The following is a 13,739-nucleotide window of genomic DNA, read 5'->3' on the forward strand; positions in this document are numbered from 1 at the left end:
AGGGAAGGGCCAGAGGACACACCAGCCACAAAGGCACGGACCAAAAAAGGGGGCGAGGAAGCAAAGGCCAGAAAACGGCCCACCCTATGAAACCGAACGATGCGGCCCCCGAGCAAGAGCCAGGCACGAGCGTAACCCCAACCAAACAGAAAGACAGGGAAGGGAAAAAAGCACACGAAAAACCAGAAGGCCAAAATGCCCCACAGGGCAGGAGGCCACCAATCAACCAGGAAGGCCACGGAACCCAGAACAGCAGGGGAAGAGAACACAAAGAGCACAGGCCAAAAACACCCCCAGAAGCACCAGACGAAAGCCGACCAACAAAGGAAAGGCCAAGAAGACCGGAATGAGGAACAAGCCCAACCAGGGCGAGGACAGAGCCACCGGCCACAGCCCCAAGAAAACCCCCAACCCCAAAAGGAAGGGAAACAAGCAGGATCGGAGGCCAGAGCAACCAGGGAGCACCCAGCAGCCCCCCACACCAGGCATGGAGGGAAGAAAAAAAGCAGGAGCCAACAAGGCAGAGGACGGCACAGATACCCCACACCCAGGCCAAGCAAGCACCACGGGCAGCAGCAGCCAAAAAACAAACAGCCTCAGGGCGCACAGCACCCAAAAACCCACAAGGCCCGACACCGGTAAAGCCAGAGAGGAGTTCAGAAACCAGCAGAAACCAGGGCAACAAATGCCTAAGGAACCAGGAACGATTTAGAAAAGGGGGTGGTGATGAACAGAGTGTCTGAGTTAAACAGACCACTCTTACCCAGTCCAAAGATCAGGGCTTGATCCATCACCGTTATTTATCTCACTGCCCCATCCCAGCTCAGAACCTGGCTATATGCAAATCAGTCTGTCCCTGGCCCAGTGCATCATGGGAACAGGGCAGACTAAACGACCAAGCCAATTCTTCACCAGAAAGGAGACAAGGAACCAGGAAGCCAGGACCAGAGCCAAGCAACCGGACCACGCAGGAGGACCCGCAGGCCCAATCAAAACCCGGGAACAAGCCCACGCAGCGCACACAGCACAGCAAAAGGGCAGGGAGAAACCGGGAAACCCCAGCACACCACCAACGAACCATACAGAAGGGCGGAAAAGAACAAAGAAAACCGCCAAAGAAACCAAGTGCGGCAGGTTCAACCCACTTAGTACCCTTTCACAAGTCAAGCAGTGTTCTGTTGGGGTGATTTTTTCTGTGGCACTAGCTAGTGGAAGGAGATGACTCCTGGGCTCTCCTTAACCAATGGGGTAAAAATTCCTGGGGGCAAAACAATGCACTTTTTCAGTAATTTGAGTTAACCTTACTGTTGACCAAACAGGCACAAAATACCATGTCCCAGGCCATTTTCAAGATGGTCACATTAAATTGGACTCTGACGACTGAGGGTGTGTGTGTAAGTGTAATAGGGAAATAATTAGTGTATTTCCACAACTGACTCTGAAATTCAATTTGAAGCATGCACAACAAGCATAGAGATAGAAATCTGGTGAGACAAAAGCAGGGTCCTTTAGTAAACATTCAGGGGATAAATAAGAACAATCTCAGCATCCTGTTCTCTGACTTTCAAGTACTGCCTAAGTATTATATGTGGTTTGTTAGAACTGGTGGTCTCTAGTTGGCTGAGGTAGGTCCCCTAGTCCAAATATGGACCCTTGCTTCTAAGTCAGGGAAAAAGGACACCTTCTTGGATAGCCCCTGCTCAGCCCCTCAGTAGCTTGGCACAAGCAGCCAGGCATATCTCCAAAGCAAATGTGTAAAGTATTTGCAACCACGCTCTCGGTCACTCAGTGATAACGCCACAAATGGACTTCTCATGAGTGTCATAAGAAAACGAACATATGTTTATTAAAAAAAGATATACGATGAGATCACACGATAAGAATCCAACATATGCATATTTGTAATATTTCACCTTGCCGGTTATTAGGCCAGCAAACCCTTGTAGGTTCTTGAAGTATTAATGAGCAATTCACAATGACCCAAGAGACAGTTACCTGGAGGGCACGATCTCACTCTCCCCTCATCGTGGCTTGGGCCTCCGATGCGACTTCGCTATTCTTGGGCAGTGGAACTCGGACCACCGACGGTGATGGTTCGAGGTCTCTCTTTGACAAAGGCAGGCTCGGGCTAATGCCAATGATGATAGCAGAACTTCTTGTCACGCTGTCAATCTAAGAAGAGAATAAGACTGCACCGGGACACACAGTCACGGGGCACTTTCTCACGAAGGTCTCAGGCTGCCGCAGGGCACTCGCACACAGCATCGCTGAGACTCACTTGAGCTCCTGGTAAACATGATCATAGGGCAATCCTCACGAAGGTCTGAGGCTATATGAGGTGCACAGACAAAGTGTCGCTGAGACTCACTTGGACTCCCGGTGCACACCATCACAGGACAATCACAAAGGTCTCAGGCTGCAACAGGGCACATGCACTCTGCGTCGCTGAGACTCACTTGAGTTGCAGGTGCACAAGATCACAGGGCAATCCTCACGTAGGTCTCACGCTGCACAAAGCACATGCACAAAGTGTCGCTGAGACTCACTTGGACTTTGGGTGCACACGATCACAGGACAATCCTCATGAAGGTCTCAGGCTCCACGAAGTACACGCACACATTGTCGCAGAGACTCACTTGGACTCCGGATGTACACGATCACGGGGCAATCCTCACGAAGGTCTCAGGCTGCAAGAAGCACATGCACACAGCGTCGCTGAGACTCACTTGGACTTCGGGTGCACACGATCACAGGACAATCCTCACGAAGGTCTCAGGCTCCACGAAGCACACGCACACATTGTCGCTGAGACTCACTTGGACTCCGGATGTACACGATCACGGGGCAATCCTCATGAAGGTCTCAGGCTGCACGAAGCACACGCAGCCAGCATCGCTGAGACACACTTGGAAACTTTTATGTTCCAGACTTTCCACAACAGAGAGCCACCTCTCCTCAGGTCCTTGGAGAACCTTTACTTTGGGACACAGCACACAGCAAATTCCTTTCAAGCAGGGGAACACAGCACACAGCAAAGACCCTTAGCCTCTCCTTAGTTAAATCAGCAAACTGCAGGCCAGCCCCAGAACAAACAGCAATGGTCAGTCCTTTTCTTCAGTCTCTTCAGGTGTTCTTCCTTCAGAAGAGGTTCCTCTTGACCGCAAAGTAGTTGCAACCCTTTTCAGTCTTGATCAGTCCAACGTTCAGGGGTTTCAGCTCTCATAGTTATACCCCAAAATGTCTTTGAAGTCTTTGTGTTCAGGGGGCACTGACCCCTGTCCAAACTGGTTCTGGGTGTCTCCCTTCCAGTGACACCTTCTTCCTTTGATAGTGGGGGTCTGGATCCTCAATCACTCAGCAGGAGATGGAGCCACCTCCCTCCTCCTCCTCCACCCTACACTGCGGATGCAGGTCAGCCTGTTGCTGTCTCACCTCCTCCCCTGGGTCAAGACATTTCCCAGATATTATCCCATTTAAATCTAGACAGTCAGTCCTCAATCAGTCAGAGACACACAGACTTGTTAAAACAAAGAAACCAGCCACTTCTAAAAGCGTGGTGTCTAAACACACAATGGAAAAGCCACCTTCACAAAAAGTTGTGTTTTTAAATTGTGAGTTTAGGTACACTAAACTTCACCTCACCATCTTAAGCTTATGAGAAGATAGGCTGGAAACATATTACACAGCCTTCCACATTCTGTCCTTTGGGCAAGATGGTCGTGCAACAGTGAAAAACGAAATGGAGAATATTTCACTGTTTGTACATGGTACACACCTCAGTAGATGTCCTACTTTTCACAGACATTGCACCCTGCCCATGGGGGTACCTTGGACCTACCATAGGGGTGTCTGATGTGTATGGAAAGGGAAGGGTAAGGCTTGGCAAGTGGTTGCACTTGTCAGAACAACTTGCAGTTAGCAAACTGCGCGCAGGCACTGCAGTAGCAGGCCTACGTTCTCTCTTTAGGGCTACTTGTGTGGGTGTCACAATTAGTGCTGCAGGCCCACGAGTAGCATTTGCATTGCCAGCCCTGGCACACATAGTGCACTTTACTAGTAAGGCAAACATACTAATTATTGACAACCAATTACCATAAAACTTTATACAGGGAGCCTATGCACTTTAGCACTGATCAGCAGTAGTAAAAAGCCCAGAGTCCGAAAACCAAAATAAACAGGTCAGAAACAATACAGGAGGAAGGACAAAAAGTTAAGGGATGACCCTGCAAAAAGGGCCAAGTTCACATGGTTCAATTGACATGTCAATCAGGATCTGAGAGTATGTTGTCAAAAGAGCCCACTCTGAATATTCTATGGTGTTCGGATGAGCCATCTCTTCCCATTCAAAGCAGCTTAATGTTTGCTCCTGGGAGGCTTTTTATACCTCTTTCACACCTATTCCTGAGTAAACAGTATTGGTAGCATAATCCATATTCTGGTTTTCTGCATAAGGCAGCTCTGCCTGCCACAGCGAAAATAATTTTATGACCTTCTCACTGTAGGGACATAATAACATACATTTTGTACATGTTCCACTTTTGGGCTACAAGGCTTCATAGGGATAACTTCCTAATATTTAAAAGAGAGTTCTTTACCTGTTAAAAAGGTTTCTTTTAGCAGATCACGCTGCAGGTTTTGACCTGCAGTGATCAGGCTACAATGGTAGGTCTGAAGCCATGTTACCCTTTTTCACACTAGTGGATGATACAATAAGTGTTGCAGTCTGCAGGTGACATTTAACTTTTCATGTTATGAGTGTATTTCGCACAATATACTATGGTCTTATTAGCCAATTTCTGCATGCTTTAGGGGACTGAGTATATCAATAAATCAATCAGCATTTGTAAAGCGCATCACTGTCACCACAAGGAGTATCTGAGTGCTCGTGGTGTGATATTTCAGTCGAAGAGCCAGGCCTTGTGTAGCTGTCTGAAGGCGGCCAGGGTGGGTGCTGTCCAAAGATGGGGGGGTACAAAAGGGGATGGTGATGGACGGAGCATCTGAATCAATCAAACACTCACACCCAGTCAAAAGATCTGGGTTTAATCCATCACCGTTCTTTAGCCCACTCTGCCACCCCAGTTCAGACATGGCTATATGCAAATCAGTCTGACCCTGTGCCTCATGGGAACAGTCCAGCCCGAACTGCCAAGCCATGTTAAGTGTGGCAGGGTATGCTCAGAGTGAGTCCCTTGCTCACTTTCCCACTGGATTCAAGCAAGCCGGGCTGAAGACGGCTGAAATGCCAGAAACCGGTCCTCAGAAGCTTGTTTCCGGTCCAGGGAAGCCATGGCTTGGCAGTTCGGGCTGGACTGTTCCCATGAGGCACAGGGTCAGACTGATTTGCATATAGCCATGTCTGAACTAGGGTGGCAGAGTGGGCTAAAAAACGGTGATGGATTAAACCCAGATCTTTTGGCTGGGTGTGAGTGTTTGATTGATTCAGATGCTCCGTCCATCACCACCCCCTTTTGTACCGTCCAAAGATGGAGGGTCAGGTCGTTCTAGGTCTTGGTGGCGATGTAGGAAAAGTAGCGCCCCCTACTATGGCTACAATGAATGCAGAGAGTTTGAGCAAGGGCTAGTGAGGAGCAGCAAATGTGCCTTGCGGGTAGATGGAGATTCAGTCAATGGTTTATATAGGCCGCTGCTTGATCATGAAGAGCTTTGTAGGTGTGCATGAGGATCTTGAACTGGCACCTCTTCTGGATGGGGAGCCAGTGGAGGATTCTGAGGTTTCTGTTGTGTGGTGAGCACCCAGTAGGTGAAAAGACCAAGAAATAGGTGTGGCAAATTGGGGTGTGACTAATAAGTTTTGGTGTGAGGAATGCAGATTTCTGGAGAGTGTAGTGGATAATAATGTCAGTAAGGTACTTTGGAAAAGTATTAAAAACATCTTGCAATTGTCAATAAATTGCTGGGGACAAATGTTTAGCTGAGAGCTATCCAGCTTTACGACAAAAGTGTGTGGGAGGAGTGTGTCTGTTGAAAAAGGTCTTGGTTGTGAAATTAAGCACCTTGTGGGTTAAAGGAATTCTGAGGGAGACCTACTGGTAGACTGTTTTAATAGTCTAGTTTGTGAAGTACTATAGAGGTAATTAGTGTCTTAGTAACATGGAATGTGAGGTATCAATGTATAAGATAACCTGGTATCTTCTCCTGTGGCAGTTATGGTAATTAATACATCCATGTGAATTGAAGGAACAAACAGTATAGCTAGATTGCTAGTCGAGATGGTACATGTCAGGCTGTCTGTAGAGTAGTGGACAGAGACTGTAGATGCACTGGGAGCAGAGGATGATAGAAATTAGAGAACCTCTATCATGGACAATCTGAGCATAAGGGGCAAGAGGATCTTCAAATGTAAAATAGTGATGCATGATGGAAGATAGTGAAGGTGTGAAAACAGAAGAGGATTTGTTTGTCATTGGCATAGAAGTTGTTTGAGAAACCAAAGAGGAAATGATTTCAACATGTGAGGTGATATAAAGAAAGAATAAGGGAAGTCATAGCATTGATCGATGGAGGACACCCAAAGAAAGATGTGCAGGTGGAGACATTTTGTAGACTTACTGCACTGAGAATGAGTAGTCAGAAAGGAAAACCACTGAATAGGTATGTCATTGATACCAGTTGTTTGGAGGAAACAGATTAGTTGAGATAATTCACATTTTCAAAAGTTCCAGATATGAAAAGAAGAATGAAAATAGAATAATAGGGTAGTGCTAAACACATTTTTCTCATACAATTTTGTCAAATAGCATGAAACGGTTGCAAAATTACTGTGTTTAGCAAAATGTGGTTGGGTGGTATCTCATGCCACTTTTTGTTTTTTACCCAATTGCGTACCTCACATACAAATGTCTCACAAGATATCGACAGGAGACTGGTTTGAGTAGAAAATGTCTCTTGGGGAGACATTGCTGTGCAAACTTGACTCCTGCTGATGTCTCATGAAAACTTTTAATGTAAGGTGCACTCTTGGGTAAAACAAGTACTGCAAAATCATGAAATGCTGAAATTTTACAAATTCCATACATTTTGTGTAACACAAAATTTGAGAATTGTACAAATTTGCTAGAGTAATTGAAATTTTCCTGAGACCTAATTTGTGAAGATCAGAGTAGATGAAGGGAGTGGAGGAGTTCTGATCCCTCAGTGAAGGCCACAGATATTAGATAAGAAGGGTTGAGAATACTGTTGAGAGAGAGCTATGTAGTGAGTCAAGTAAGGACTAAGCACTCCAATATCTTAGAGAACAAAGCGAGGATTGCTAATGGTTTATAGCTCAATGGGAAGAAGAATTGATGGTAAGTATTTTTAGTAGCATTTAAACTGCAGCTGATTTGAAACAGTAGTTATAGACTCCATTTAGAAGGAAGCAATTGAAAGAGGATGTTAAGCAAAGTAGCACTTTGGAGAGAAGAGACAAGGGTTTCGTACTTTGGAGGCTGAAAGGGTCAGAATGTATGCAAGATGTTTTGTAGGGAATATAGATAGTCACCACTGTGTGTACTAGGGCATAGTCAGAGGGATAGGATCAAAGTTTGGCTGGGAGAAGGATCTTATGTCCAGTAGAAGAATAAGGTCAATGGAATTGTGATTTTTGTTTGGAGTTTATGTTCACTAATGAGTGATCTGAAATTCATTCGGAGAAAAGGGTCTTCTGCTGTTGGATGGTGAGATCTAGTTTGAAATCATCAAGTAAAATGAGGAGAGTGAAGCAACCAAACCGGTAACTGGCTGTGTTGACAGCTCTCTGATGAGCAACAAGCTACAACTTATACCAGACAGATACAGACAGACAGGTTTAAAAGATACCAAGCGAAAAGGTCATATAACCCCAGTCCTAAAATCCCTCAATTGGTTGCCCTTCGGAGCACCAATTCAATTAAAGATTGCTGTTCTTACACACAAAGCCCATCACCTTAACACTCCTACGTACCTTGCGCAAAAACTTAAACTATCTTGTGGCGTAAGAGCTTCAAGAAGCACCTCTACCTTCCTCCTGAAACCACTCATCCTTAATAAAAAGAGAAGTTTTCACCAAGCCTACTCCGGAGCTGCCCAGAAGATTTGGAACTCTCTTCCACTGGAAGTTCGCGGAATCTCCTCATTGACGGCGTTCAAAGTGGAAGTCAAAAGATTCCTAATGAACAAATTTGAACCCTAATAGGGTTAGACTCACAGGCCCATTGACATTCCTCCTGCAGCCTTTGTTCTTACATTTGATCCCGCTCCCCCTTATTGTACACTGTGTCTCACCCTTGCTGTCCGCCTGCACCTGTTTATTGTATTACCCTCCTAGTTTATTTTGCACTGTATTTTCTTTCTCTCCCTTCTTCTTATAGTTATTGTTGTAGATATTGCTTTTGTCCTTCCTCCCATCACATTGTAAAGCGCTCTGTTATCCCTCGGGATCTTGTTCGCGCGATATAAAACTTTATAAATAAATAAAATAAATAAACTTTGTTTGAGTACAGCATTAAACTTTTCATATACAAATACATCCCTTTCATAGCTAAACATTTTAGGGCAATTTTCTAATGACAAAAACTAAGTCATATCAGTCTTTCTTTAACATATTTTGCTTTGCCTTGTGGTCAGCACCATACTGCTGCCTGTGCAGTAGCTTTTACCTCAACACAACGTGAGTATCATTGTGAAGAAGCATATTTGAGTCTTTTATTTCCAGTTATATAACACTAAATGGTCTTGAATGTTAGTTAATTTTTACCTGTAGATGGTGCCGTAGTGTTTTCTACTTCATGGAGTAGAAAGCTCCACAGATGCATGAACTTTTCATATACAAATACATCCCTTCCATAGCTAAACATTTTAAGGCAATTCATCTAGTGACAAAACTATGTCATATCAGTCTTTCTTTAACATATTTTACTTTGCCTTGTGGTCAGCATCATACTGCTGCCTGTGCAGTACCTTTTTTACCTCAACACAACGTGTGTATCATTGTGAAGAAGCCCATTTGAGTCTTTTGTTTCCATGTATATACCACTAAATGTTACATTACTTACCGGTAATCTTCATTACCCCAGGTCCCGTTGTCCTCATCCCATTCATTAACTAATCGGAGATAACCATCTCCCGACAGAAAAAAGAGCAGAGGCATGCTGGGACCCTAATACTGCCCCTCCCACCGGGAGTACATAAGCAGTACTTACCCAGCATACCGTCTGTACAACCAAGCCCAGACAGGAAGGCAGGCCGCCCGGGAGGGAGGGAGGGGCGCATGAATGGGACGAGAACAACGGGACCTGGGGTAATGAAGATTACCGGTAAGTAATGTAACATTACCCCCAGGTCCCTTATGTCCTCGTACCATTCATTAACTAATCGTAGAATACCAAAGCAGAAAACCATCCTTCTGTACCCCCAAGCACACCCAGGAAACCACAACAAAGCAGTAACTTAAGGGAGCACCGAGAAGGAGGAAAAGGGAACTGCAGGAAACAACCTGGACGCAACCCAAAACAGGACAGCAGGAGCAAAACAAGGACCGGAGACAACTCAAAAACAGAAAACCAGAACCCCCAACAAGGAGGCCGCCAACCAGATAAACCCGAGACAGGTCAACCGGAACCAAGACCCAAAGGACACAGCCAAGCAACCCCCCAGAGAAGGCCGCCCAGCACAGAACCAAAGGGAAGGCCCACAGGACACACCAGCCACAAAGGCACAGACCAAAAAAGGGGCGAATAGGCAAAGGCCAGAAACCGGCCCACCCTATGAAACCGAACGATGCGGCCCCCGAGCAAGAGCCAGGCACGAGCGAAACCCCAACCAAACAGAGAGACAGGGAAGGGAAAAAAACACACGAAAACCCAGAAGGCCAAAAAGCCCCACAGGGCAGGAGGCCACCAATCAATCAGGAAGGCCGCCGAACCCAGAACAGCAGGGGAAGAGAAGGCAAACACAAAGAGCACAGGCCAAAAACACCCCCAGAAGCACCAGCCGAAAGCCGACCAACAAAGGAAAGGCCAAGAAGACCGGAATAAGGAACAAGCCCAACCAGGGCGAGGACAGAGCCACCGGTCACAGCCCCAAGAAAACCCCCAACCCCAAAAGGAAGGGAAACAAGCAGGATCGGAAGCCAGAGCAACCAGGGAGCACCCAGCAGCCCCCCACACCAGGCACAGAGGGAAGAAGAAAAGCAGGAGCCAACACGGCAGAGGACCGCATAGGTACCCCACACCCAGGCCAAGCAAGCAACACGGGCAGCAGCAGCCAAAAAACAAACAGCCACAGGGCGCACAGCACCCAGTTCAAAAACCCACAAGGCCAGACACCCGCAAGTCCAGAGAGGAGCCCAGAAACCAGCAGAAACCAGGGCAACAAATGCCAAAGGAACCAGGAAGCCAGGACCAGAGCCAAGCAACCGGACCATGCAGGAGGACCCGCATGCCCAATCAAAACCCGGGAACAAGCCCACGCAGCGCACACAGCACAGCAAAAGGGCAGGGAGGAACCGGGAACCCCCAGCACACTACCGCCGAACCATACAGAAGGACGGAAAAGAACAGAGAAAACCGCCAAAGCGGAAGCCAGAGGAAGCAGAGAAGCAGAGGGCCAACAAGCAGAAGACCCCAGACAACCCGCAGCCAGGAGGGAGAACCCCACTGAGGCAAGAGCACCACGGAACCACACCCCACCCAGAGAGAGGGGGGGAGGGCACCCAACAGCCCCACAACGGGAACCAAGGCTGGAGAAACAAGGGAGGCAGAAGCGAACCAGGACACCAAAACCAGGAAACGCACAGCAGAACACCCCCAGAGCTGGCAAAACAGCCAGGAAGCCCAGGAGGCACAGTCCGAGGACAACCAGAACAAGCAGGAAGCTTGCAGACCACTGGAGCCAAAGGACCCCACCAAGGTCACCACACAGGCGAAAGAAGACCGCCAAGAACCGCCAGCAGGAAAAAAGCCCTGAAGGACCCACCAGGGTGCGGTCACAACAGCAGAGCACCCTGCCAGGACACAAAGAGAGCCCAGGCAAGGACGCAGAGGCCAAAAGAAGACCAACATGCAAGAGCAGAAAGCCCCAGCAGACACCCAGCCAGCGCAGAAAGGCAGCACGGCTCCAGGCCACCAACCGGGAGAACATAAGACCCGGAGAGGGGAAAAACAGGAGCCCAGCCAAGGGCGCAGCATCAGCAAAAGACAGCCAGGCCCAAACAGCAGCGGCACGAACACCAGGACCCAGGAGGTAAAACACCACCGGAAAGACAACCCGGAAGGAGGAAAGCGCCATGGCAAGAAGAGCAGGCTCCCAACAACCCCCACAGAGAAGCCATACCCACAGGAGGCCCCCAACCGGGAAGAAACCAGGCAGGAACCCAGGCAGCACCAGGAGGAACAGGCAGGAAGACACCCAAAGCAAGCCAAAAGGCACGCACATGGAGATCCAGGGCAGGAGCAAGAAACAGAAACAGCCAGACCCCAGAAGCAGCCAAGACCAAAAAAGGCCATGGGGCAACACCCGAAGGCACAGGCAACCGAAGCAAAGGAGAACAGAACAGCCATAGCCAAGGCAGCACCAACCACCCAGGCGCAGGAAGAACGCCCCCGAGAGCACCAGGAAGGACACCCAAAATCCAAACAGGGACCAGGCACCCCCCAAGGGACGGGAGAAAAAACTCCAGGAACCAGAAGCCCCCGCAGACCAAAACCGACCAACCAAGCCGAAGCCAGGAAGTGGAGGCGTACCGCAAGCGGAGCACAGGCCACAACACAACAGACAGCCTGCAGCAGAGGCAAGCCCACCCAGAAAAAAGGGGCAGAAGCAGCACAACCAGAGCCAGGCCATGACAGCCACACAGGAGACAACCCAAGAAAGAGGCGCAGAGGGACAGAAAGAAAAGCGGGGAAACCCGCCGCAACCAAACAGGAACCCTGGGGAGTCAACAGGACCCGCCCCCCCCCCCCCCCAAGCCAAAACACCGACCCACCGCCATCCGGGGGCCCGGGAGCTGCAAAGGAACCAGAAGAAGGGGGAAGAGAAGTGCAACCCCAACAGACAGCGGCCGAGGAAGCGAGAGGCGACCCTGACACAAGAGCAGCAGCGGGCAAGGCGGAAGCAAGCAGGCAGGAAGATCCCAACAACACAGGGAACCACAGGAGCAAGCACAGACAGAGCCAGCGAAAAAAAGGAACCAGCAAACCACAGGAGCGACAGAAACCGACGCCAACCAGTGGCAGGCCACCAAAAAGAAGGGAGAATGCCAACATCCCAGAGAAGTAGCAAACAAGCCCAACAGAGAGGAGAAACCCCCAACAAGGCCCGGGACAAAACGCAAAAGCACGCAAGGCCAGGAGCAAGGACCCCACCCGAAGGCAGCGACCCAAAGGAAGAATGCCCGCGGGGGAAACAGAAAATACCCACCACGCAGACCAAGGCAAGAGAGCACCAGGGAAAACCCGGGACCACCAACCCCCCCCCAACCACACACCCCAAGGGTGCGGGGGGGGCCAGAGACTCGGCTACCAGCAGGACAGAGAAGCCCAGCCCCAACCAAAGGCGCACCAAACCAGGCAGCGAACGCCAGGAGCAGCGCAAGTGAGAGGAGCTCGCAAAACGCGAACCAAGAAGGAGGGGGACAGCAGCCCTGACAGGACGCACCCCGAGAGGAGGGCCACAAGCAAGTGACCGCAGAAAGCCACCCATGAGGAGCAGACCAGCCCCAGCAGGAGCACCCCAAGCAAAGCCGGCAGAAGGGAGCACCATAAAGCCGAAGCCAATCGCCAACCCAGAAAGCCAGCGAAAAAAGAAACCGGCAACCAAGCAGCAAGGCAGGAGCCAGAAGGAGCGCCCCACCACCAAAGGCACAAACCCCTATCCAGAAAGAGAAGGACCCTGACACGCAGCATGAACTGACCAAAGACAGAACAAGGAGCCACGCACCCCACCAGCCCCGGAACCAGGCACCCCAAGGAAAAGGCAGCAGCCCAGTATACAGGGAAGCCGGGAGAGCACCGACCGGGATGAAGCTCAGAGGCAGAGCGCACGCAAGCATGAGGTCCTGGGTACAAACTCCAGCATCCCCAGGAGACCCCCGCAGCCCAACAACCAGAAGGGCCAGGAAAAAAGAAAAGGGTCATGGGAAAAACAGCGTCCAGAGGAGGGAACCACCCCACGGCTGGAACCGAACCCCCATTTATGGCCAGGGAGAACATGCATTGAGCCTCTGCTCCAGGACAAAAAGGAGGCTCCGGGAAGAAAGGAAAGGGTCGCACTGCCCAGAGGGCACCTCAAGACACAGCAACATATCAGAAGTAAATGCATTAGCCTCACCACTTCACAAATATTATGGTGCAAAACATGCTCAATGCGTGCGACTCCCAACCAGAAGCTCCCTTTAGAAAGCCGAGTGAAAGTGCTGCACAGAGACAAGCGAAGCAAGCCTAATAAAGATTCCCAGCTTCATGCACTCTAAAGCCCACCAGCGTGCATGAGGCACAGCCTCATGGAGATTGCACAGATGGTGTATTCTGAGCCCAGACCTTGGTGTTTGCAGAGTGGTGAAGGAGCGAACAAGCAGCGCACACACATCAAGCTGCCGCCACTGCCGCTGAAACCCATCAGGTCCGTGCTCTCCCATCTCCGATACAGAGAGAGAGCAAAAAAACACAGCAATCAATCAATCAATCAATCAAAGAAATTTATAGAGCGCACTATAGGGTCTCGAGGCGCTTGGGGGGGGGGGTGCCGCTACTGCTCGAACA

This window comes from Lissotriton vulgaris, chromosome 3_2, assembly GCF_964263255.1.
Source record: "Lissotriton vulgaris chromosome 3_2, aLisVul1.2, whole genome shotgun sequence".
Classification (NCBI taxonomy): Eukaryota; Metazoa; Chordata; class Amphibia; order Caudata; family Salamandridae; genus Lissotriton; species Lissotriton vulgaris.